This window comes from Pelobates fuscus, chromosome 3 (assembly GCF_036172605.1).
Source record: "Pelobates fuscus isolate aPelFus1 chromosome 3, aPelFus1.pri, whole genome shotgun sequence".
Lineage (NCBI taxonomy): Eukaryota > Metazoa > Chordata > Amphibia > Anura > Pelobatidae > Pelobates > Pelobates fuscus.
Genome location: NC_086319.1, coordinates 392510345 through 392536237, shown reverse-complemented (window position 1 = coordinate 392536237; position 25893 = coordinate 392510345). Strand labels below are relative to the sequence as shown.

At 39.3% G+C, this 25893-nt stretch overlaps 12 non-coding genes across 12 annotated transcripts; all 12 read right to left on the bottom strand.

The window, feature by feature from the left end:
* Positions 1-2100: 2100 nt before the first annotated feature.
* Positions 2101-2172, bottom strand: TRNAE-UUC (transfer RNA glutamic acid (anticodon UUC)). Its single transcript has one exon. It is a non-coding gene; the product is annotated as a tRNA-Glu (tRNA).
* Positions 2173-5881: 3709 nt separating this feature from the next.
* Positions 5882-5953, bottom strand: TRNAE-UUC (transfer RNA glutamic acid (anticodon UUC)). The gene has a single exon. It is a non-coding gene; the product is annotated as a tRNA-Glu (tRNA).
* A 1189-nt stretch (positions 5954-7142) lies between these two features.
* TRNAE-UUC (transfer RNA glutamic acid (anticodon UUC)) lies at positions 7143-7214 on the bottom strand. The gene has a single exon. It is a non-coding gene; the product is annotated as a tRNA-Glu (tRNA).
* Positions 7215-8403: 1189 nt separating this feature from the next.
* Positions 8404-8475, bottom strand: TRNAE-UUC (transfer RNA glutamic acid (anticodon UUC)). The gene has a single exon. It is a non-coding gene; the product is annotated as a tRNA-Glu (tRNA).
* Positions 8476-10924: 2449 nt separating this feature from the next.
* Positions 10925-10996, bottom strand: TRNAE-UUC (transfer RNA glutamic acid (anticodon UUC)). The gene has a single exon. It is a non-coding gene; the product is annotated as a tRNA-Glu (tRNA).
* Positions 10997-13445: 2449 nt separating this feature from the next.
* Positions 13446-13517, bottom strand: TRNAE-UUC (transfer RNA glutamic acid (anticodon UUC)). Its single transcript has one exon. It is a non-coding gene; the product is annotated as a tRNA-Glu (tRNA).
* A 1189-nt stretch (positions 13518-14706) lies between these two features.
* TRNAE-UUC (transfer RNA glutamic acid (anticodon UUC)) lies at positions 14707-14778 on the bottom strand. Its single transcript has one exon. It is a non-coding gene; the product is annotated as a tRNA-Glu (tRNA).
* A 2449-nt stretch (positions 14779-17227) lies between these two features.
* TRNAE-UUC (transfer RNA glutamic acid (anticodon UUC)) lies at positions 17228-17299 on the bottom strand. The gene has a single exon. It is a non-coding gene; the product is annotated as a tRNA-Glu (tRNA).
* A 308-nt stretch (positions 17300-17607) lies between these two features.
* Positions 17608-17679, bottom strand: TRNAE-UUC (transfer RNA glutamic acid (anticodon UUC)). Its single transcript has one exon. It is a non-coding gene; the product is annotated as a tRNA-Glu (tRNA).
* A 1188-nt stretch (positions 17680-18867) lies between these two features.
* On the bottom strand, positions 18868-18939 carry TRNAE-UUC (transfer RNA glutamic acid (anticodon UUC)). Its single transcript has one exon. It is a non-coding gene; the product is annotated as a tRNA-Glu (tRNA).
* A 3703-nt stretch (positions 18940-22642) lies between these two features.
* On the bottom strand, positions 22643-22714 carry TRNAE-UUC (transfer RNA glutamic acid (anticodon UUC)). The gene has a single exon. It is a non-coding gene; the product is annotated as a tRNA-Glu (tRNA).
* A 1189-nt stretch (positions 22715-23903) lies between these two features.
* TRNAE-UUC (transfer RNA glutamic acid (anticodon UUC)) lies at positions 23904-23975 on the bottom strand. The gene has a single exon. It is a non-coding gene; the product is annotated as a tRNA-Glu (tRNA).
* Between the last annotated feature and the right edge of the window lie 1918 nt (positions 23976-25893).

Below are 25893 nucleotides of genomic sequence, written 5' to 3'. Positions count from 1 at the left end.
CTGCTTTAGGTCAAGAAAAGAAAGCCACCAAGCATGATGTTCTACCACCTGAGTGAAAAATCAAGAAGAACCTTAAGCAATACGCCAAATGCAAGCCCTTGCCATGCCTGGTTAAATGGTAAATCGTTTAGCTTCTCTGGAGAATCTTTTGATTGACTGATTTTCCCATATAATGAAATCCTGGCATTTTTGGAGACCTTTTGGCACCTTTGCCGTCATGTTCCTTGTGTCCAAAAGATACTTGGGAGTAAAATCTGTCACCAAAAAGAAAGGTTTTGGCAACCTTGCGGAAGCTAAAAGTACCCGTTCTAAAGTGCTCTTGGAGGAAGTAAGTTTTTGCAAAGGTGGCGTGGCCTTCTTTGATATCAGCAATATGCCTTAAAAGGGTTTAAACGAGTAAAACTATTAGAGCGTCAGTGTCTTGATGTTAATGCAAGGTGCATTGAATCTAATTTTTTGACATGTTTGCAAGACATGACTTCATTGGAAGGTCCTGGATTGGTAAAAACTAATCTATCTGCATATAATCCTCAAGGGACGCTTTCTTGTGCTTTAGGCAGAAGCGACAATTTCCATTTCAAGCAAAAGTCATTTTTCCCTGCCAAATAATAACATTTTGTTTATTGAATGTTGATGTGTTCTTTAGAAAAGTCCTGTTCTGTGCACATAAAATGTTACGTGTAGTAAATTCTCTCATCCAGGATGTATTGGAATACGATGTTTATTTCTATAATCTGACTAGGAGCAATCTTCAATCCAGTGCGGATAGAATAGTAAACCGGAGACATTAACTTATATGGGTGAGATTAAAATGTGACTAAAGAAGAAAAGCTAAGGACAATTCCCATACCGGGAGTCGAACCCGGGCCGCTGGGTGAAAACCAGGAATCCTAACCGCTAGACCATATGGGAAGCTCTGTCACCTTTTCTCTAGAGTGGGTAACACAAGACAACCAAAAGTTCTTGGCATTTTGAAAGTTTTCCTAAAATGATTTGTTTTCACCTCTATGTCTGAAAAAACAGGAATCCTAAATGCCAGACCAAGTGAAAAGCTTAACTTATTTTGACACGGATCGGTTGACATAAGGAGAAGGTTGCCTGAAGATTATGCAAGAAAAGGAAGCTCTTGCAAAAAGGCATTATCCTCTTTGGAGCGGGGTTAAACATTGAGCTATGTTTGGGAGCTCACAAACTCCACACTTCGCAAGTTTCTTCATACATCTTCTGGAATAAATATATCACAGCACTGCATTGATAGGCTGCTTTAGGTCAAGAAAAGAAAGCCACCAAGCATGATGTTCTACCACCTGAGTGAAAAATCAAGAAGAACCTTAAGCAATACGCCAAATGCAAACCCTTGCCATGCCTGGTTAAATGGTAAATCGTTTAGCTTCTCTGGAGAATCTTTTGATTGACTGATTTTCCCATATAATGAAATGCTGGCATTTTTGGAGACCTTTTGGCACCTTTGCCGTCATGTTCCTTGTGTCCAAAAGATACTTGGGAGTAAAATCTATCACCGAAAAGAAAGGTTTTGGCAACCTTGTGGAAGCTAAAAGCACCCGTTCTAAAGTGCTCTTGGAGGAAGTAAGTTTTTGCAAAGGTGGCGTGGCCTTCTTTGATATCAGCAATATGCCTTAAAAGGGTTTAAACGAGTAAAACTATTAGAGCGTCAGTGTCTTGATGTTAATGCAAGGTGCATTGAATCTAATTTTTTGACATGTTTGCAAGACATGACTTCATTGGAAGGTCCTGGATTGGTAAAAAACTAATCTATCTGCATATAATCCTCAAGGGACGCTTTCTTGTGCTTTAGGCAGAAGCACAATTTCCATTTCAAGCAAAAGTCATTTTTTCCCTGCCAAATAATAAAAAATTTTCATTGAATGTTGATGTGTTCTTTAGAAAAGTCCTGTTCTGTGCACATAAAATGTTACGTGTAGTAAATTTTCTCATCCAGGATGTATTGGAATACGATGTTTATTTCTATAATCTGACTAGGAGCAATCTTCAATCCAGTGCGGATAGAATAGTAAACCGGAGACATTAATTTATATGGGTGAGATTAAAAGGTGATTAAAGAAGAAAAGCAAAGGACAATTCCCATACCGGGAGTCGAACCCGGGCCGCCTGGGTGAAAACCAGGAATCCTAACCGCTAGACCATATGGGAAGCTCTGTCACCTTTTCTCTAGAGTGGGTAACACAAGACAACCAAAAGTTCTTGGCATTTTGAAAGGTTTCCTAAAATGATTTGTTTTCACCTCTATGTCTGAAAAAACAGGAATCCTAAATGCCAGACCAAGTGAAAAGCTTAACTTATTTTGACACGGATCGGTTGACATAAGGAGAAGGTTGCCTGAAGATTATGCAAGAAAAGGAAGCTCTTGCAAAAAGGCATTATCCTCTTTGGAGCGGGGTTAAACATTGAGCTATGTTTGGGAGCTCACAAACTCCACACTTCGCAAGATTCTTCATACATCTTCTGGAATAAATATATCACAGCACTGCATTGATAGGCTGCTTTAGGTCAAGAAAAGAAAGCCACCAAGCATGATGTTCTACCACCTGAGTGAAAAATCAAGAAGAACCTTAAGCAATACGCCAAATGCAAACCCTTGCCATGCCTGGTTAAATGGTAAATCGTTTAGCTTCTCTGGAGAATCTTTTGATTGACTGATTTTCCCATATAATGAAATGCTGGCATTTTTGGAGACCTTTTGGCACCGTTGCCGTCATGTTCCTTGTGTCCAAAAGATACTTGGGAGTAAAATCTATCACCGAAAAGAAAGGTTTTGGCAACCTTGTGGAAGCTAAAAGCACCCGTTCTAAAGTGCTCTTGGAGGAAGTAAGTTTTTGCAAAGGTGGCGTGGCCTTCTTTGATATCAGCAATATGCCTTAAAAGGGTTTAAACGAGTAAAACTATTAGAGCGTCAGTGTCTTGATGTTAATGCAAGGTGCATTGAATCTAATTTTTTGACATGTTTGCAAGACATGACTTCATTGGAAGGTCCTGGATTGGTAAAAAACTAATCTATCTGCATATAATCCTCAAGGGACGCTTTCTTGTGCTTTAGGCAGAAGCGACAATTTCCATTTCAAGCAAAAGTCATTTTTCCCTGCCAAATAATAACATTTTGTTTATTGAATGTTGATGTGTTCTTTAGAAAAGTCCTGTTCTGTGCACATAAAATGTTACGTGTAGTAAATTTTCTCATCCAGGATGTATTGGAATACGATGTTTATTTCTATAATCTGACTAGGAGCAATCTTCAATCCAGTGCGGATAGAATAGTAAACCGGAGACATTAACTTATATGGGTGAGATTAAAATGTGACTAAAGAAGAAAAGCTAAGGACAATTCCCATACCGGGAGTCGAACCCGGGCCGCTGGGTGAAAACCAGGAATCCTAACCGCTAGACCATATGGGAAGCTCTGTCCCCTTTTCTCTAGAGTGGGTAACACAAGACAACCAAAAGTTCTTGGCATTTTGAAAGGTTTCCTAAAATGATTTGTTTTCACCTCTATGTCTGAAAAAACAGGAATCCTAAATGCCAGACCAAGTGAAAAGCTTAACTTATTTTGACACGGATCGGTTGACATAAGGAGAAGGTTGCCTGAAGATTATGCAAGAAAAGGAAGCTCTTGCAAAAAGGCATTATCCTCTTTGGAGCGGGGTTAAACATTGAGCTATGTTTGGGAGCTCACAAACTCCACACTTCGCAAGATTCTTCATACATCTTCTGGAATAAATATATCTCAGCACTGCATTGATAGGCTGCTTTAGGTCAAGAAAAGAAAGCCACCAAGCATGATGTTCTACCACCTGAGTGAAAAATCAAGAAGAACCTTAAGCAATACGCCAAATGCAAACCCTTGCCATGCCTGGTTAAATGGTAAATCGTTTAGCTTCTCTGGAGAATCTTTTGATTGACTGATTTTCCCATATAATGAAATGCTGGCATTTTTGGAGACCTTTTGGCACCTTTGCCGTCATGTTCCTTGTGTCCAAAAGATACTTGGGAGTAAAATCTATCACCGAAAAGAAAGGTTTTGGCAACCTTGTGGAAGCTAAAAGCACCCGTTCTAAAGTGCTCTTGGAGGAAGTAAGTTTTTGCAAAGGTGGCGTGGCCTTCTTTGATATCAGCAATATGCCTTAAAAGGGTTTAAACGAGTAAAACTATTAGAGCGTCAGTGTCTTGATGTTAATGCAAGGTGCACTGAATCTAATTTTTTGACATGTTTGCAAGACATGACTTCATTGGAAGGTCCTGGATTGGTAAAAAACTAATCTATCTGCATATAATCCTCAAGGGACGCTTTCTTGTGCTTTAGGCAGAAGCGACAATTTCCATTTCAAGCAAAAGTCATTTTTTCCCTGCCAAATAATAAAAAATTTTCATTGAATGTTGATGTGTTCTTTAGAAAAGTCCTGTTCTGTGCACATAAAATGTTACGTGTAGTAAATTCTCTCATCCAGGATGTATTGGAATACGATGTTTATTTCTATAATCTGACTAGGAGCAATCTTCAATCCAGTGCGGATAGAATAGTAAACCGGAGACATTAACTTATATGGGTGAGATTAAAATGTGACTAAAGAAGAAAAGCTAAGGACAATTCCCATACCGGAAGTCGAACCCGGGCCGCCTGGGTGAAAACCAGGAATCCTAACCGCTAGACCATATGGGAAGCTCTGTCACCTTTTCTCTAGAGTGGGTAACACAAGACAACCAAAAGTTCTTGGCATTTTGAAAGGTTTCCTAAAATGATTTGTTTTCACCTCTATGTCTGAAAAAACAGGAATCCTAAATGCCAGACCAAGTGAAAAGCTTAACTTATTTGGACACGGATCGGTTGACATAAGGAGAAGGTTGCCTGAAGATTATGCAAGAAAAGGAAGCTCTTGCAAAAAGGCATTATCCTCTTTGGAGCGGGGTTAAACATTGAGCTATGTTTGGGAGCTCACAAACTCCACACTTCGCAAGATTCTTCATACATCTTCTGGAATAAATATATCACAGCACTGCATTGATAGGCTGCTTTAGGTCAAGAAAAGAAAGCCACCAAGCATGATGTTCTACCACCTGAGTGAAAAATCAAGAAGAACCTTAAGCAATACGCCAAATGCAAGCCCTTGCCATGCCTGGTTAAATGGTAAATCGTTTAGCTTCTCTGGAGAATCTTTTGATTGACTGATTTTCCCATATAATGAAATGCTGGCATTTTTGGAGACCTTTTGGCACCTTTGCCGTCATGTTCCTTGTGTCCAAAAGATACTTGGGAGTAAAATCTGTCACCAAAAAGAAAGGTTTTGGCAACCTTGCGGAAGCTAAAAGTACCCGTTCTAAAGTGCTCTTGGAGGAAGTAAGTTTTTGCAAAGGTGGCGTGGCCTTCTTTGATATCAGCAATATGCCTTAAAAGGGTTTAAACGAGTAAAACTATTAGAGCGTCAGTGTCTTGATGTTAATGCAAGGTGCATTGAATCTAATTTTTTTACATGTTTGCAAGACATGACTTCATTGGAAGGTCCTGGATTGGTAAAAACTAATCTATCTGCATATAATCCTCAAGGGACGCTTTCTTGTGCTTTAGGCAGAAGCGACAATTTCCATTTCAAGCAAAAGTCATTTTTTCCCTGCCAAATAATAAAAAATTTTCATTGAATGTTGATGTGTTCTTTAGAAAAGTCCTGTTCTGTGCACGTAAAATGTTACGTGTAGTAAATTCTCTCATCCAGGATGTATTGGAATACGATGTTTATTTCTATAATCTGACTAGGAGCAATCTTCAATCCAGTGCGGATAGAATAGTAAACCGGAGACATTAACTTATATGGGTGAGATTAAAATGTGACTAAAGAAGAAAAGCTAAGGACAATTCCCATACCGGGAGTCGAACCCGGGCCGCCTGGGTGAAAACCAGGAATCCTAACCGCTAGACCATATGGGAAGCTCTGTCACCTTTTCTCTAGAGTGGGTAACACAAGACAACCAAAAGTTCTTGGCATTTTGAAAGGTTTCCTAAAATGATTTGTTTTCACCTCTATGTCTGAAAAAACAGGAATCCTAAATGCCAGACCAAGTGAAAAGCTTAACTTATTTGGACACGGATCGGTTGACATAAGGAGAAGGTTGCCTGAAGATTATGCAAGAAAAGGAAGCTCTTGCAAAAAGGCATTATCCTCTTTGGAGCGGGGTTAAACATTGAGCTATGTTTGGGAGCTCACAAACTCCACACTTCGCAAGATTCTTCATACATCTTCTGGAATAAATATATCACAGCACTGCATTGATAGGCTGCTTTAGGTCAAGAAAAGAAAGCCACCAAGCATGATGTTCTACCACCTGAGTGAAAAATCAAGAAGAACCTTAAGCAATACGCCAAATGCAAGCCCTTGCCATGCCTGGTTAAATGGTAAATCGTTTAGCTTCTCTGGAGAATCTTTTGATTGACTGATTTTCCCATATAATGAAATCCTGGCATTTTTGGAGACCTTTTGGCACCTTTGCCGTCATGTTCCTTGTGTCCAAAAGATACTTGGGAGTAAAATCTGTCACCAAAAAGAAAGGTTTTGGCAACCTTGCGGAAGCTAAAAGTACCCGTTCTAAAGTGCTCTTGGAGGAAGTAAGTTTTTGCAAAGGTGGCGTGGCCTTCTTTGATATCAGCAATATGCCTTAAAAGGGTTTAAACGAGTAAAACTATTAGAGCGTCAGTGTCTTGATGTTAATGCAAGGTGCATTGAATCTAATTTTTTGACATGTTTGCAAGACATGACTTCATTGGAAGGTCCTGGATTGGTAAAAAACTAATCTATCTGCATATAATCCTCAAGGGACGCTTTCTTGTGCTTTAGGCAGAAGCGACAATTTCCATTTCAAGCAAAAGTCATTTTTCCCTGCCAAATAATAACATTTTGTTTATTGAATGTTGATGTGTTCTTTAGAAAAGTCCTGTTCTGTGCACATAAAATGTTACGTGTAGTAAATTCTCTCATCCAGGATGTATTGGAATACGATGTTTATTTCTATAATCTGACTAGGAGCAATCTTCAATCCAGTGCGGATAGAATAGTAAACCGGAGACATTAACTTATATGGGTGAGATTAAAATGTGACTAAAGAAGAAAAGCTAAGGACAATTCCCATACCGGGAGTCGAACCCGGGCCGCCTGGGTGAAAACCAGGAATCCTAACCGCTAGACCATATGGGAAGCTCTGTCACCTTTTCTCTAGAGTGGGTAACACAAGACAACCAAAAGTTCTTGGCATTTTGAAAGGTTTCCTAAAATGATTTGTTTTCACCTCTATGTCTGAAAAAACAGGAATCCTAAATGCCAGACCAAGTGAAAAGCTTAACTTATTTTGACACGGATCGGTTGACATAAGGAGAAGGTTGCCTGAAGATTATGCAAGAAAAGGAAGCTCTTGCAAAAAGGCATTATCCTCTTTGGAGCGGGGTTAAACATTGAGCTATGTTTGGGAGCTCACAAACTCCACACTTCGCAAGATTCTTCATACATCTTCTGGAATAAATATATCACAGCACTGCATTGATAGGCTGCTTTAGGTCAAGAAAAGAAAGCCACCAAGCATGATGTTCTACCACCTGAGTGAAAAATCAAGAAGAACCTTAAGCAATACGCCAAATGCAAACCCTTGCCATGCCTGGTTAAATGGTAAATCGTTTAGCTTCTCTGGAGAATCTTTTGATTGACTGATTTTCCCATATAATGAAATGCTGGCATTTTTGGAGACCTTTTGGCACCTTTGCCGTCATGTTCCTTGTGTCCAAAAGATACTTGGGAGTAAAATCTATCACCGAAAAGAAAGGTTTTGGCAACCTTGTGGAAGCTAAAAGCACCCGTTCTAAAGTGCTCTTGGAGGAAGTAAGTTTTTGCAAAGGTGGCGTGGCCTTCTTTGATATCAGCAATATGCCTTAAAAGGGTTTAAACGAGTAAAACTATTAGAGCGTCAGTGTCTTGATGTTAATGCAAGGTGCACTGAATCTAATTTTTTGACATGTTTGCAAGACATGACTTCATTGGAAGGTCCTGGATTGGTAAAAAACCAATCTATCTGCATATAATCCTCAAGGGACACTTTCTTGTGCTTTAGGCAGAAGCGACAATTTCCATTTCAAGCAAAAGTCATTTTTTCCCTGCCAAATAATAAAAAAATTTCATTGAATGTTGATGTGTTCTTTAGAAAAGTCCTGTTCTGTGCACATAAAATGTTACGTGTAGTAAATTCTCTCATCCAGGATGTATTGGAATACGATGTTTATTTCTATAATCTGACTAGGAACAATCTTCAATCCAGTGCGGATAGAATAGTAAACCGGAGACATTAACTTATATGGGTGAGATTAAAATGTGACTAAAGAAGAAAAGCTAAGGACAATTCCCATACCGGGAGTCGAACCCGGGCCGCCTGGGTGAAAACCAGGAATCCTAACCGCTAGACCATATGGGAAGCTCTGTCACCTTTTTTCTAGAGTGGGTAACACAAGACAGCCAAAAGTTCTTGGCATTTTGAAAGGTTTCCTAAAATGATTTGTTTTCCCCTCTATGTCTGAAAAAACAGGAATCCTAAATGCCAGACCAAGTGAAAAGCTTAACTTATTTTGACACGGATCGGTTGACATAAGGAGAAGGTTGCCTGAAGATTATGCAAGAAAAGAAAGCTCTTGCAAAAAGGCATTATCCTCTTTGGAGCGGGGTTAAACATTGAGCTATGTTTGGGAGCTCACAAACTCCACACTTCGCAAGATTCTTCATACATCTTCTGGAATAAATATATCACAGCACTGCATTGATAGGCTGCTTTAGGTCAAGAAAAGAAAGCCACCAAGCATGATGTTCTACCACCTGAGTGAAAAATCAAGAAGAACCTTAAGCAATACGCCAAATGCAAACCCTTGCCATGCCTGGTTAAATGGTAAATCGTTTAGCTTCTCTGGAGAATCTTTTGATTGACTGATTTTCCCATATAATGAAATGCTGGCATTTTTGGAGACCTTTTGGCACCGTTGCCGTCATGTTCCTTGTGTCCAAAAGATACTTGGGAGTAAAATCTATCACCGAAAAGAAAGGTTTTGGCAACCTTGTGGAAGCTAAAAGCACCCGTTCTAAAGTGCTCTTGGAGGAAGTAAGTTTTTGCAAAGGTGGCGTGGCCTTCTTTGATATCAGCAATATGCCTTAAAAGGGTTTAAACGAGTAAAACTATTAGAGCGTCAGTGTCTTGATGTTAATGCAAGGTGCATTGAATCTAATTTTTTGACATGTTTGCAAGACATGACTTCATTGGAAGGTCCTGGATTGGTAAAAAACTAATCTATCTGCATATAATCCTCAAGGGACGCTTTCTTGTGCTTTAGGCAGAAGCGACAATTTCCATTTCAAGCAAAAGTCATTTTTCCCTGCCAAATAATAACATTTTGTTTATTGAATGTTGATGTGTTCTTTAGAAAAGTCCTGTTCTGTGCACATAAAATGTTACGTGTAGTAAATTTTCTCATCCAGGATGTATTGGAATACGATGTTTATTTCTATAATCTGACTAGGAGCAATCTTCAATCCAGTGCGGATAGAATAGTAAACCGGAGACATTAACTTATATGGGTGAGATTAAAATGTGACTAAAGAAGAAAAGCTAAGGACAATTCCCATACCGGGAGTCGAACCCGGGCCGCTGGGTGAAAACCAGGAATCCTAACCGCTAGACCATATGGGAAGCTCTGTCACCTTTTCTCTAGAGTGGGTAACACAAGACAACCAAAAGTTCTTGGCATTTTGAAAGGTTTCCTAAAATGATTTGTTTTCACCTCTATGTCTGAAAAAACAGGAATCCTAAATGCCAGACCAAGTGAAAAGCTTAACTTATTTTGACACGGATCGGTTGACATAAGGAGAAGGTTGCCTGAAGATTATGCAAGAAAAGGAAGCTCTTGCAAAAAGGCATTATCCTCTTTGGAGCGGGGTTAAACATTGAGCTATGTTTGGGAGCTCACAAACTCCACACTTCGCAAGATTCTTCATACATCTTCTGGAATAAATATATCACAGCACTGCATTGATAGGCTGCTTTAGGTCAAGAAAAGAAAGCCACCAAGCATGATGTTCTACCACCTGAGTGAAAAATCAAGAAGAACCTTAAGCAATACGCCAAATGCAAACCCTTGCCATGCCTGGTTAAATGGTAAATCGTTTAGCTTCTCTGGAGAATCTTTTGATTGACTGATTTTCCCATATAATGAAATGCTGGCATTTTTGGAGACCTTTTGGCACCTTTGCCGTCATGTTCCTTGTGTCCAAAAGATACTTGGGAGTAAAATCTATCACCGAAAAGAAAGGTTTTGGCAACCTTGTGTAAGCTAAAAGCACCCGTTCTAAAGTGCTCTTGGAGGAAGTAAGTTTTTGCAAAGGTGGCGTGGCCTTCTTTGATATCAGCAATATGCCTTAAAAGGGTTTAAACGAGTAAAACTATTAGAGCGTCAGTGTCTTGATGTTAATGCAAGGTGCATTGAATCTAATTTTTTGACATGTTTGCAAGACATGACTTCATTGGAAGGTCCTGGATTGGTAAAAAACTAATCTACCTGCATATAATCCTCAAGGGACGCTTTCTTGTGCTTTAGGCAGAAGCAACAATTTCCATTTCAAGCAAAAGTCATTTTTTCCCTGCCAAATAATAAAAATTTTTCATTGAATGTTGATGTGTTCTTTAGAAAAGTCCTGTTCTGTGCACATAAAATGTTACGTGTAGTAAATTCTCTCATCCAGGATGTATTGGAATACGATGTTTATTTCTATAATCTGACTAGGAGCAATCTTCAATCCAGTGCGGATAGAATAGTAAACCGGAGACATTAACTTATATGGGTGAGATTAAAAGGTGATTAAAGAAGAAAAGCTAAGGACAATTCCCATACCGGGAGTCGAACCCGGGCCGCCTGGGTGAAAACCAGGAATCCTAACCGCTAGACCATATGGGAAGCTCTGTCACCTTTTCTCTAGAGTGGGTAACACAAGACAACCAAAAGTTCTTGGCATTTTGAAAGGTTTCCTAAAATGATTTGTTTTCACCTCTATGTCTGAAAAAACAGGAATCCTAAATGCCAGACCAAGTGAAAAGCTTAACTTATTTTGACACGGATCGGTTGACATAAGGAGAAGGTTGCCTGAAGATTATGCAAGAAAAGGAAGCTCTTGCAAAAAGGCATTATCCTCTTTGGAGCGGGGTTAAACATTGAGCTATGTTTGGGAGCTCACAAACTCCACACTTCGCAAGATTCTTCATACATCTTCTGGAATAAATATATCACAGCACTGCATTGATAGGCTGCTTTAGGTCAAGAAAAGAAAGCCACCAAGCATGATGTTCTACCACCTGAGTGAAAAATCAAGAAGAACCTTAAGCAATACGCCAAATGCAAGCCCTTGCCATGCCTGGTTAAATGGTAAATCGTTTAGCTTCTCTGGAGAATCTTTTGATTGACTGATTTTCCCATATAATGAAATGCTGGCATTTTTGGAGACCTTTTGGCACCTTTGCCATCATGTTCCTTGTGTCCAAAAGATACTTGGGAGTAAAATCTGTCACCGAAAAGAAAGGTTTTGGCAACCTTGCGGAAGCTAAAAGTACCCGTTCTAAAGTGCTCTTGGAGGAAGTAAGTTTTTGCAAAGGTAGCGTGGCCTTCTTTGATATCAGCAATATGCCTTAAAAGGGTTTAAACGAGTAAAACTATTAGAGTGTCAGTGTCTTGATGTTAATGCAAGGTGCATTGAATCTAATTTTTTGACATGTTTGCAAGACATGACTTCATTGGAAGGTCCTGGATTGGTAAAAAACTAATCTATCTGCATATAATCCTCAAGGGACGCTTTCTTGTGCTTTAGGCAGAAGCGACAATTTCCATTTCAAGCAAAAGTCATTTTTTCCCTGCCAAATAATAAAAAAATTTTATTGAATGTTGATGTGTTCTTTAGAAAGTCCTGTTCTGTGCACATAAAATGTTACGTGTAGTAAATTCTCTCATCCAGGATGTATTGGAATACGATGTTTATTTCTATAATCTGACTAGGAGCAATCTTCAATCCAGTGCGGATAGAATAGTAAACCGGAGACATTAACTTATATGGGTGAGATTAAAAGGTGATTAAAGAAGAAAAGCTAAGGACAATTCCCATACCGGGAGTCGAACCCGGGCCGCCTGGGTGAAATCCAGGAATCCTAACCGCTAGACCATATGGGAAGCTCTGTCACCCTTTCTCTAGAGTGGGTAACACAAGACAACCAAAAGTTCTTGGCATTTTGAAAGGTTTCCTAAAATGATTTGTTTTCACCTCTATGTCTGAAAAAACAGGAATCCTAAATGCCAGACCAAGTGAAAAGCTTAACTTATTTGGACACGGATCGGTTGACATAAGGAGAAGGTTGCCTGAAGATTATGTAAGAAAAGGAAGCTCTTGCAAAAAGGCATTATCCTCTTTGGAGCGGGGTTAAACATTGAGCTATGTTTGGGAGCTCACAAACTCCACACTTCGCAAGATTCTTCATACATCTTCTGGAATAAATATATCACAGCACTGCATTGATAGGCTGCTTTAGGTCAAGAAAAGAAAGCCACCAAGCATGATGTTCTACCACCTGAGTGAAAAATCAAGAAGAACCTTAAGCAATACGCCAAATGCAAACCCTTGCCATGCCTTGTTAAATGGTAAATCGTTTAGCTTCTCTGGAGAATCTTTTGATTGACTGATTTTCCCATATAATGAAATGCTGGCATTTTTGGAGACCTTTTGGCACCTTTGCCGTCATGTTCCTTGTGTCCAAAAGATACTTGGGAGTAAAATCTATCACCGAAAAGAAAGGTTTTGGCAACCTTGTGGAAGCTAAAAGCACCCGTTCTAAAGTGCTCTTGGAGGAAGTAAGTTTTTGCAAAGGTGGCGTGGCCTTCTTTGATATCAGCAATATGCCTTAAAAGGGTTTAAACGAGTAAAACTATTAGAGCGTCAGTGTCTTGATGTTAATGCAAGGTGCATTGAATCTAATTTTTTGACATGTTTGCAAGTCATGACTTCATTGGAAGGTCCTGGATTGGTAAAAAACTAATCTATCTGCATATAATCCTCAAGGGACGCTTTCTTGTGCTTTAGGCAGAAGCGACAATTTCCATTTCAAGCAAAAGTCATTTTTTCCCTGCCAAATAATAACATTTTTTCATTGAATGTTGATGTGTTCTTTAGAAAAGTCCTGTTCTGTGCACATAAAATGTTACGTGTAGTAAATTCTCTCATCCAGGATGTATTGGAATACGATGTTTATTTCTATAATCTGACTAGGAGCAATCTTCAATCCAGTGCGGATAGAATAGTAAACCGGAGACATTAACTTATATGGGTGAGATTAAAAGGTGATTAAAGAAGAAAAGCTAAGGACAATTCCCATACCGGGAGTCGAACCCGGGCCGCCTGGGTGAAAACCAGGAATCCTAACCGCTAGACCATATGGGAAGCTCTGTCACCTTTTCTCTAGAGTGGGTAACACAAGACAACCAAAAGTTCTTGGCATTTTGAAAGGTTTCCTAAAATGATTTGTTTTCACCTCTATGTCTGAAAAAACAGGAATCCTAAATGCCAGACCAAGTGAAAAGCTTAACTTATTTTGACACGGATCGGTTGACATAAGGAGAAGGTTGCCTGAAGATTATGCAAGAAAAGGAAGCTCTTGCAAAAAGGCATTATCCTCTTTGGAGCGGGGTTAAACATTGAGCTATGTTTGGGAGCTCACAAACTCCACACTTCGCAAGATTCTTCATACATCTTCTGGAATAAATATATCACAGCACTGCATTGATAGGCTGCTTTAGGTCAAGAAAAGAAAGCCACCAAGCATGATGTTCTACCACCTGAGTGAAAAATCAAGAAGAACCTTAAGCAATACGCCAAATGCAAACCCTTGCCATGCCTGGTTAAATGGTAAATCGTTTAGCTTCTCTGGAGAATCTTTTGATTGACTGATTTTCCCATATAATGAAATGCTGGCATTTTTGGAGACCTTTTGGCACCTTTGCCGTCATGTTCCTTGTGTCCAAAAGATACTTGGGAGTAAAATCTATCACCGAAAAGAAAGGTTTTGGCAACCTTGTGTAAGCTAAAAGCACCCGTTCTAAAGTGCTCTTGGAGGAAGTAAGTTTTTGCAAAGGTGGCGTGGCCTTCTTTGATATCAGCAATATGCCTTAAAAGGGTTTAAACGAGTAAAACTATTAGAGCGTCAGTGTCTTGATGTTAATGCAAGGTGCATTGAATCTAATTTTTTGACATGTTTGCAAGACATGACTTCATTGGAAGGTCCTGGATTGGTAAAAAACTAATCTACCTGCATATAATCCTCAAGGGACGCTTTCTTGTGCTTTAGGCAGAAGCAACAATTTCCATTTCAAGCAAAAGTCATTTTTTCCCTGCCAAATAATAAAAATTTTTCATTGAATGTTGATGTGTTCTTTAGAAAAGTCCTGTTCTGTGCACATAAAATGTTACGTGTAGTAAATTCTCTCATCCAGGATGTATTGGAATACGATGTTTATTTCTATAATCTGACTAGGAGCAATCTTCAATCCAGTGCGGATAGAATAGTAAACCGGAGACATTAACTTATATGGGTGAGATTAAAAGGTGATTAAAGAAGAAAAGCTAAGGACAATTCCCATACCGGGAGTCGAACCCGGGCCACCTGGGTGAAAACCAGGAATCCTAACCGCTAGACCATATGGGAAGCTCTGTCACCTTTTCTCTAGAGTGGGTAACACAAGACAACCAAAAGTTCTTGGCATTTTGAAAGGTTTCCTAAAATGATTTGTTTTCACCTCTATGTCTGAAAAAACAGGAATCCTAAATGCCAGACCAAGTGAAAAGCTTAACTTATTTGGACACGGATCGGTTGACATAAGGAGAAGGTTGCCTGAAGATTATGCAAGAAAAGGAAGCTCTTGCAAAAAGGCATTATCCTCTTTGGAGCGGGGTTAAACATTGAGCTATGTTTGGGAGCTCACAAACTCCACACTTCGCAAGATTCTTCATACATCTTCTGGAATAAATATATCACAGCACTGCATTGATAGGCTGCTTTAGGTCAAGAAAAGAAAGCCACCAAGCATGATGTTCTACCACCTGAGTGAAAAATCAAGAAGAACCTTAAGCAATACGCCAAATGCAAGCCCTTGCCATGCCTGGTTAAATGGTAAATCGTTTAGCTTCTCTGGAGAATCTTTTGATTGACTGATTTTCCCATATTATGAAATGCTGGCATTTTTGGAGACCTTTTGGCACCTTTGCCATCATGTTCCTTGTGTCCAAAAGATACTTGGGAGTAAAATCTGTCACCGAAAAGAAAGGTTTTGGCAACCTTGCGGAAGCTAAAAGTACCCGTTCTAAAGTGCTCTTGGAGGAAGTAAGTTTTTGCAAAGGTAGCGTGGCCTTCTTTGATATCAGCAATATGCCTTAAAAGGGTTTAAACGAGTAAAACTATTAGAGTGTCAGTGTCTTGATGTTAATGCAAGGTGCATTGAATCTAATTTTTTGACATGTTTGCAAGACATGACCTTATTGGAAGGTCCTGGATTGGTAAAAAACTAATCTATCTGCATATAATCCTCAAGGGACGCTTTCTTGTGCTTTAGGCAGAAGCGACAATTTCCATTTCAAGCAAAAGTCATTTTTTCCCTGCCAAATAATAAAAAAATTTTATTGAATGTTGATGTGTTCTTTAGAAAGTCCTGTTCTGTGCACATAAAATGTTACGTGTAGTAAATTCTCTCATCCAGGATGTATTGGAATACGATGTTTATTTCTATAATCTGACTAGGAGCAATCTTCAATCCAGTGCGGATAGAATAGTAAACCGGAGACATTAACTTATATGGGTGAGATTAAAAGGTGATTAAAGAAGAAAAGCTAAGGACAATTCCCATACCGGGAGTCGAACCCGGGCCGCCTGGGTGAAATCCAGGAATCCTAACCGCTAGACCATATGGGAAGCTCTGTCACCCTTTCTCTAGAGTGGGTAACACAAGACAACCAAAAGTTCTTGGCATTTTGAAAGGTTTCCTAAAATGATTTGTTTTCACCTCTATGTCTGAAAAAACAGGAATCCTAAATGCCAGACCAAGTGAAAAGCTTAACTTATTTTGACACGGATCGGTTGACATAAGGAGAAGGTTGCCTGAAGATTATGTAAGAAAAGGAAGCTCTTGCAAAAAGGCATTATCCTCTTTGGAGCGGGGTTAAACATTGAGCTATGTTTGGGAGCTCACAAACTCCACACTTCGCAAGATTCTTCATACATCTTCTGGAATAAATATATCACAGCACTGCATTGATAGGCTGCTTTAGGTCAAGAAAAGAAAGCCACCAAGCATTATGTTCTACCACCTGAGTGAAAAATCAAGAAGAACCTTAAGCAATACGCCAAATGCAAACCCTTGCCATGCCTGGTTAAATGGTAAATCGTTTAGCTTCTCTGGAGAATCTTTTGATTGACTGATTTTCCCATATAATGAAATGCTGGCATTTTTGGAGACCTTTTGGCACCTTTGCCGTCATGTTCCTTGTGTCCAAAAGATACTTGGGAGTAAAATCTATCACCGAAAAGAAAGGTTTTGGCAACCTTGTGTAAGCTAAAAGCACCCGTTCTAAAGTGCTCTTGGAGGAAGTAAGTTTTTGCAAAGGTGGCGTGGCCTTCTTTGATATCAGCAATATGCCTTAAAAGGGTTTAAACGAGTAAAACTATTAGAGCGTCAGTGTCTTGATGTTAATGCAAGGTGCATTGAATCTAATTTTTTGACATGTTTGCAAGACATGACTTCATTGGAAGGTCCTGGATTGGTAAAAAACTAATCTATCTGCATATAATCCTCAAGGGACGCTTTCTTGTGCTTTAGGCAGAAGCGACAATTTCCATTTCAAGCAAAAGTCATTTTTCCCCTGCCAAATAATAAAACATTTTTATTGAATGTTGATGTGTTCTTTAGAAAAGTCCTGTTCTGTGCACATAAAATGTTACGTGTAGTAAATTCTCTCATCCAGGATGTATTGGAATACGATGTTTATTTCTATAATCTGACTAGGAGCAATCTTCAATCCAGTGCGGATAGAATAGTAAACCGGAGACATTAACTTATATGGGTGAGATTAAAATGTGACTAAAGAAGAAAAGCTAAGGACAATTCCCATACCGGGAGTCGAACCCGGGCCGCCTGGGTGAAAACCAGGAATCCTAACCGCTAGACCATATGGGAAGCTCTGTCACCTTTTCTCTAGAGTGGGTAACACAAGACAACCAAAAGTTCTTGGCATTTTGAAAGGTTTCCTAAAATGATTTGTTTTCACCTCTATGTCTGAAAAAACAGGAATCCTAAATGCCAGACCAAGTGAAAAGCTTAACTTATTTTGACACGGATCGGTTGACATAAGGAGAAGGTTGCCTGAAGATTATGCAAGAAAAGGAAGCTCTTGCAAAAAGGCATTATCCTCTTTGGAGCGGGGTTAAACATTGAGCTATTTTTGGGAGATTAAAATGTGATTAAAGAAGAAAAGCTAAGGACAATTCCCATACCGGGAGTCGAACCCGGGCCGCCTGGGTGAAAACCAGGAATCCTAACCGCTAGACCATATGGGAAGCTCTGTCACCTTTACTCTAGAGTGGGTAACACAAGACAACCAAAAGTTCTTGGCATTTTGAAAGGTTTCCTAAAATGATTTGTTTTCACCTCTATGTCTGAAAAAACAGGAATCCTAAATGCCAGACCAAGTGAAAAGCTTAACTTATTTTGACACGGATCGGTTGACATAAGGAGAAGGTTGCCTGAAGATTATGCAAGAAAAGGAAGCTCTTGCAAAAAGGCATTATCCTCTTTGGAGCGGGGTTAAACATTGAGCTATGTTTGGGAGCTCACAAACTCCACACTTCGCAAGATTCTTCATACATCTTCTGGAATAAATATATCACAGCACTGCATTGATAGGCTGCTTTAGGTCAAGAAAAGAAAGCCACCAAGCATTATGTTCTACCACCTGAGTGAAAAATCAAGAAGAACCTTAAGCAATACGCCAAATGCAAACCCTTGCCATGCCTGGTTAAATGGTAAATCGTTTAGCTTCTCTGGAGAATCTTTTGAGTGACTGATTTTCCCATATAATGAAATACTGGCATTTTTGGAGACCTTTTGGCACCTTTGCCGTCATGTTCCTTGTGTCCAAAAGATACTTGGGAGTAAAATCTATCACCGAAAAGAAAGGTTTTGGCAACCTTGTGGAAGCTAAAAGCACCCGTTCTAAAGTGCTCTTGGAGGAAGTAAGTTTTTGCAAAGGTGGCGTGGCCTTCTTTGATATCAGCAATATGCCTTAAAAGGGTTTAAACGAGTAAAACTATTAGAGCGTCAGTGTCTTGATGTTAATGCAAGGTGCATTGAATCTAATTTTTTGACATGTTTGCAAGACATGACTTCATTGGAAGGTCCTGGATTGGTAAAAAACTAATCATCTGCATATAATCCTCAAGGGACGCTTTCTTGTGCTTTAGGCAGAAGCGACAATTTCCATTTCAAGCAAAAGTCATTTTTTCCCTGCCAAATAATAAAAAAATTTTATTGAATGTTGATGTGTTCTTTAGAAAAGTCCTGTTCTGTGCACATAAAATGTTACGTGTAGTAAATTCTCTCATCCAGGATGTATTGGAATACGATGTTTATTTCTATAATCTGACTAGGAGCAATCTTCAATCCAGTGCGGATAGAATAGTAAACCGGAGACATTAACTTATATGGGTGAGATTAAAATGTGATTAAAGAAGAAAAGCTAAGGACAATTCCCATACCGGGAGTCGAACCCGGGCCGCCTGGGTGAAAACCAGGAATCCTAACCGCTAGACCACATGGGAAGCTCTGTCACCTTTTTTCTAGAGTGGGTAACACAAGACAACCAAAAGTTCTTGGCATTTTGAAAGGTTTCCTAAAATGATTTGTTTTCACCTCTATGTCTGAAAAAACAGGAATCCTAAATGCCAGACCAAGTGAAAAGCTTAACTTATTTTGACACGGATCGGTTGACATAAGGAGAAGGTTGCCTGAAGATTATGCAAGAAAAGGAAGCTCTTGCAAAAAGGCATTATCCTCTTTGGAGCGGGGTTAAACATTGAGCTATGTTTGGGAGCTCACAAACTCCACACTTCGCAAGATTCTTCATACATCTTCTGGAATAAATATATCACAGCACTGCATTGATAGGCTGCTTTAGGTCAAGAAAAGAAAGCCACCAAGCATGATGTTCTACCACCTGAGTGAAAAATCAAGAAGAACCTTAAGCAATACGCCAAATGCAAACCCTTGCCATGCCTGGTTAAATGGTAAATCGTTTAGCTTCTCTGGAGAATCTTTTGATTGACTGATTTTCCCATATAATGAAATACTGGCATTTTTGGAGACCTTTTGGCACCTTTGCCGTCATGTTCCTTGTGTCCAAAAGATACTTGGGAGTAAAATCTATCACCGAAAAGAAAGGTTTTGGCAACCTTGTGGAAGCTAAAAGCACCCGTTCTAAAGTGCTCTTGGAGGAAGTAAGTTTTTGCAAAGGTGGCGTGGCCTTCTTTGATATCAGCAATATGCCTTAAAAGGGTTTAAACGAGTAAAACTATTAGAGCGTCAGTGTCTTGATGTTAATGCAAGGTGCATTGAATCTAATTTTTTGACATGTTTGCAAGACATGACTTCATTGGAAGGTCCTGGATTGGTAAAAAACTAATCTATCTGCATATAATCCTCAAGGGACGCTTTCTTGTGCTTTAGGCAGAAGCGACAATTTCCATTTCAAGCAAAAGTCATTTTTTCCCTGCCAAATAATAACATTTTGTTTATTGAATGTTGATGTGTTCTTTAGAAAAGTCCTGTTCTGTGCACATAAAATGTTACGTGTAGTAAATTCTCTCATCCAGGATGTATTGGAATACGATGTTTATTTCTATAATCTGACTAGGAGCAATCTTCAATCCAGTGCGGATAGAATAGTAAACCGGAGACATTAACTTATATGGGTGAGAAGAAAAAGAAGAAAAGCTAAGGACAATTCCCATACCGGGAGTCGAACCAGGGCCGCCTGGGTGAAAACCAGGAATCCTAACCGCTAGACCATATGGGAAGCTCTGTCACCTTTTCTCTAGAGTGGGTAACACAAGACAACCAAAAGTTCTTGGCATTTTGAAAGGTTTCCTAAAATGATTTGTTTTCACCTCTATGTCTGAAAAAACAGGAATCCTAAATGCCAGACCAAGTGAAAAGCTTAACTTATTTTGACACGGATCGGTTGACATAAGGAGAAGGTTGCCTGAAGATTATGCAAGAAAAGGAAGCTCTTGCAAAAAGGCATTATCCTCTTTGGAGCGGGGTTAAACATTGAGCTATGTTTGGGAGCTCACAAACTCCACACTTCGCAAGATTCTTCATACATCTTCTGGAATAAATATATCACAGCACTGCATTGATAGGCTGCTTTAGGTCAAGAAAAGAAAGCCACCAAGCATGATGTTCTACCACCTGAGTGAAAAATCAAGAAGAACCTTAAGCAATACGCCAAATGCAAACCCTTGCCATGCCTGGTTAAATGGTAAATCGTTTAGCTTCTCTGGAGAATCTTTTGATTGACTGATTTTCCCATATAATGAAATGCTGGCATTTTTGGAGACCTTTTGGCACCTTTGCCGTCATGTTCCTTGTGTCCAAAAGATACTTGGGAGTAAAATCTGTCACCGAAAAGAAAGGTTTTGGCAACCTTGCGGAAGCTAAAAGTACCCGTTCTAAAGTGCTCTTGGAGGAAGTAAGTTTTTGCAAAGGTGGCGTGGCCTTCTTTGATATCAGCAATATGCCTTAAAAGGGTTTAAACGAGTAAAACTATTAGAGCGTCAGTGTCTTCATGTTAATGCAAGGTGCATTGAATCTAATTTTTTGACATGTTTGCAAGACATGACTTCATTGGAAGGTCCTGGATTGGTAAAAAACTAATCTATCTGCATATAATCCTCAAGGGACGCTTTCTTGTGCTTTAGGCAGAAGCGACAATTTCCATTTCAAGCAAAAGTCATTTTTTCCCTGCCAAATAATAAAAATTTTTTATTGAATGTTGATGTGTTCTTTAGAAAAGTCCTGTTCTGTGCACATAAAATGTTACGTGTAGTAAATTCTCTCATCCAGGATGTATTGGAATACGATGTTTATTTCTATAATCTGACTAGGAGCAATCTTCAATCCAGTGCGGATAGAATAGTAAACCGGAGACATTAATTTATATGGGTGAGATTAAAATGTGATTAAAGAAGAAAAGCTAAGGACAATTCCTATACCAGGAGTCGAACCCGGGCCGCCTGGGTGAAAACCAGGAATCCTAACCGCTAGACCATATGGGAAGCTCTGTCACCTTTTCTCTAGAGTGGGTAACACAAGACAACCAAAAGTTCTTGGCATTTTGAAAGGTTTCCTAAAATGATTTGTTTTCACCTCTATGTCTGAAAAAACAGGAATCCTAAATGCCAGACCAAGTGAAAAGCTTAACTTATTTTGACACGGATCGGTTGACATAAGGAGAAGGTTGCCTGAAGATTATGCAAGAAAAGGAAGCTCTTGCAAAAAGGCATTATCCTCTTTGGAGCGGGGTTAAACATTGAGCTATGTTTGGGAGCTCACAAACTCCACACTTCGCAAGATTCTTCATACATCTTCTGGAATAAATATATCACAGCACTGCATTGATAGGCTGCTTTAGGTCAAGAAAAGAAAGCCACCAAGCATGATGTTCTACCACCTGAGTGAAAAATCAAGAAGAACCTTAAGCAATACGCCAAATGCAAACCCTTGCCATGCCTGGTTAAATGGTAAATCGTTTAGCTTCTCTGGAGAATCTTTTGATTGACTGATTTTCCCATATAATGAAATGCTGGCATTTTTGGAGACCTTTTGGCACCTTTGCCGTCATGTTCCTTGTGTCCAAAAGATACTTGGGAGTAAAATCTGTCACCGAAAAGAAAGGTTTTGGCAACCTTGCGGAAGCTAAAAGTACCCGTTCTAAAGTGCTCTTGGAGGAAGTAAGTTTTTGCAAAGGTGGCGTGGCCTTCTTTGATATCAGCAATATGCCTTAAAAGGGTTTAAACGAGTAAAACTATTAGAGCGTCAGTGTCTTGATGTTAATGCAAGGTGCATTGAATCTAATTTTTTGACATGTTTGCAAGACATGACTTGATTGGAAGGTCCTGGATTGGTAAAAAACTAATCTATCTGCATATAATCCTCAAGGGACGCTTTCTTGTGCTTTAGGCAGAAGCGACAATTTCCATTTCAAGCAAAAGTCATTTTTTCCCTGGCAAATAATAAAAATTTTTTATTGAATGTTGATGTGTTCTTTAGAAAAGTCCTGTTCTGTGCACATAAAATGTTACGTGTAGTAAATTCTCTCATCCAGGATGTATTGGAATACGATGTTTATTTCTATAATCTGACTAGGAGCAATCTTCAATCCAGTGCGGATAGAATAGTAAACCGGAGACATTAACTTAAATGGGTGAGATTAAAATGTGATTAAAGAAGAAAAGCTAAGGACAATTCCCATACCGGGAGTCGAACCCGGGCCGCCTGGATGAAAACCAGGAATCCTAACCGCTAGACCATATGGGAAGCTCTGTCACCTTTTCTCTAGAGTGGGTAACACAAGACAACCAAAAGTTCTTGGCATTTTGAAAGGTTTCCTAAAATGATTTGTTTTCACCTCTATGTCTGAAAAAACAGGAATCCTAAATGCCAGACCAAGTGAAAAGCTTAACTTATTTTGACACGGATCGGTTGACATAAGGAGAAGGTTGCCTGAAGATTATGCAAGAAAAGGAAGCTCTTGCAAAAAGGCATTATCCTCTTTGGAGCGGGGTTAAACATTGAGCTATGTTTGGGAGCTCACAAACTCCACACTTCGCAAGATTCTTCATACATCTTCTGGAATAAATATATCACAGCACTGCATTGATAGGCTGCTTTAGGTCAAGAAAAGAAAGCCACCAAGCATGATGTTCTACCACCTGAGTGAAAAATCAAGAAGAACCTTAAGCAATACGCCAAATGCAAACCCTTGCCATGCCTGGTTAAATGGTAAATCGTTTAGCTTCTCTGGAGAATCTTTTGATTGACTGATTTTCCCATATAATGAAATGCTGGCATTTTTGGAGACCTTTTGGCACCTTTGCCGTCATGTTCCTTGTGTCCAAAAGATACTTGGGAGTAAAATCTGTCACCGAAAAGAAAGGTTTTGGCAACCTTGCGGAAGCTAAAAGTACCCGTTCTAAAGTGCTCTTGGAGGAAGTAAGTTTTTGCAAAGGTGGCGTGGCCTTCTTTGATATCAGCAATATGCCTTAAAAGGGTTTAAACGAGTAAAACTATTAGAGCGTCAGTGTCTTGATGTTAATGCAAGGTGCATTGAATCTAATTTTTTGACATGTTTGCAAGACATGACTTCATTGGAAGGTCCTGGATTGGTAAAAAACTAATCTATCTGCATATAATCCTCAAGGGACGCTTTCTTGTGCTTTAGGCAGAAGCGACAATTTCCATTTCAAGCAAAAGTAATTTTTTCCCTGGCAAATAATAAAACATTTTTATTGAATGTTGATGTGTTCTTTAGAAAAGTCCTGTTCTGTGCACATAAAATGTTACGTGTAGTAAATTCTCTCATCCAGGATGTATTGGAATACGATGTTTATTTCTATAATCTGACTAGGAGCAATCTTCAATCCAGTGCGGATAGAATAGTAAACCGGAGACATTAACTTAAATGGGTGAGATTAAAATGTGATTAAAGAAGAAAAGCTAAGGACAATTCCCATACCGGGAGTCGAACCCGGGCCGCCTGGATGAAAACCAGGAATCCTAACCACTAGACCATATGGGAAGCTCTGTCACCTTTTCTCTAGAGTGGGTAACACAAGACAACCAAAAGTTCTTGGCATTTTGAAAGGTTTCCTAAAATGATTTGTTTTCACCTCTATGTCTGAAAAAACAGGAATCCTAAATGCCAGACCAAGTGAAAAGCTTAACTTATTTGGACACGGATCGGTTGACATAAGGAGAAGGTTGCCTGAAGATTATGCAAGAAAAGGAAGCTCTTGCAAAAAGGCATTATCCTCTTTGGAGCGGGGTTAAACATTGAGCTATGTTTGGGAGCTCACAAACTCCACACTTCGCAAGATTCTTCATACATCTTCTGGAATAAATATATCACAGCACTGCATTGATAGGCTGCTTTAGGTCAAGAAAAGAAAGCCACCAAGCATGATGTTCTACCACCTGAGTGAAAAATCAAGAAGAACCTTAAGCAATACGCCAAATGCAAACCCTTGCCATGCCTGGTTAAATGGTAAATCGTTTAGCTTCTCTGGAGAATCTTTTGATTGACTGATTTTCCCATATAATGAAATGCTGGCATTTTTGGAGACCTTTTGGCACCTTTGCCGTCATGTTCCTTGTGTCCAAAAGATACTTGGGAGTAAAATCTGTCACCGAAAAGAAAGGTTTTGGCAACCTTGCGGAAGCTAAAAGTACCCGTTCTAAAGTGCTCTTGGAGGAAGTAAGTTTTTGCAAAGGTGGCGTGGCCTTCTTTGATATCAGCAATATGCCTTAAAAGGGTTTAAACGAGTAAAACTATTAGAGCGTCAGTGTCTTCATGTTAATGCAAGGTGCATTGAATCTAATTTTTTGACATGTTTGCAAGACATGACTTCATTGGAAGGTCCTGGATTGGTAAAAAACTAATCTATCTGCATATAATCCTCAAGGGACGCTTTCTTGTGCTTTAGGCAGAAGCGACAATTTCCATTTCAAGCAAAAGTCATTTTTTCCCTGCCAAATAATAAAAAATTTTTATTGAATGTTGATGTGTTCTTTAGAAAAGTCCTGTTCTGTGCACATAAAATATTACGTGTAGTAAATTCTCTCATCCAGGATGTATTGGAATACGATGTTTATTTCTATAATCTGACTAGGAGCAATCTTCAATCCAGTGCGGATAGAATAGTAAACCGGAGACATTAATTTATATGGGTGAGATTAAAATGTGATTAAAGAAGAAAAGCTAAGGACAATTCCTATACCAGAAGTCGAACCCGGGCCGCCTGGGTGAAAACCAGGAATCCTAACCGCTAGACCATATGGGAAGCTCTGTCACCTTTTCTCTAGAGTGGGTAACACAAGACAACCAAAAGTTCTTGGCATTTTGAAAGGTTTCCTAAAATGATTTGTTTTCACCTCTATGTCTGAAAAAACAGGAATCCTAAATGCCAGACCAAGTGAAAAGCTTAACTTATTTTGACACGGATCGGTTGACATAAGGAGAAGGTTGCCTGAAGATTATGCAAGAAAAGGAAGCTCTTGCAAAAAGGCATTATCCTCTTTGGAGCGGGGTTAAACATTGAGCTATGTTTGGGAGCTCACAAACTCCACACTTCGCAAGATTCTTCATACATCTTCTGGAATAAATATATCACAGCACTGCATTGATAGGCTGCTTTAGGTCAAGAAAAGAAAGCCACCAAGCATGATGTTCTACCACCTGAGTGAAAAATCAAGAAGAACCTTAAGCAATACGCCAAATGCAAACCCTTGCCATGCCTGGTTAAATGGTAAATCGTTTAGCTTCTCTGGAGAATCTTTTGATTGACTGATTTTCCCATATAATGAAATGCTGGCATTTTTGGAGACCTTTTGGCACCTTTGCCGTCATGTTCCTTGTGTCCAAAAGATACTTGGGAGTAAAATCTGTCACCGAAAAGAAAGGTTTTGGCAACCTTGCGGAAGCTAAAAGTACCCGTTCT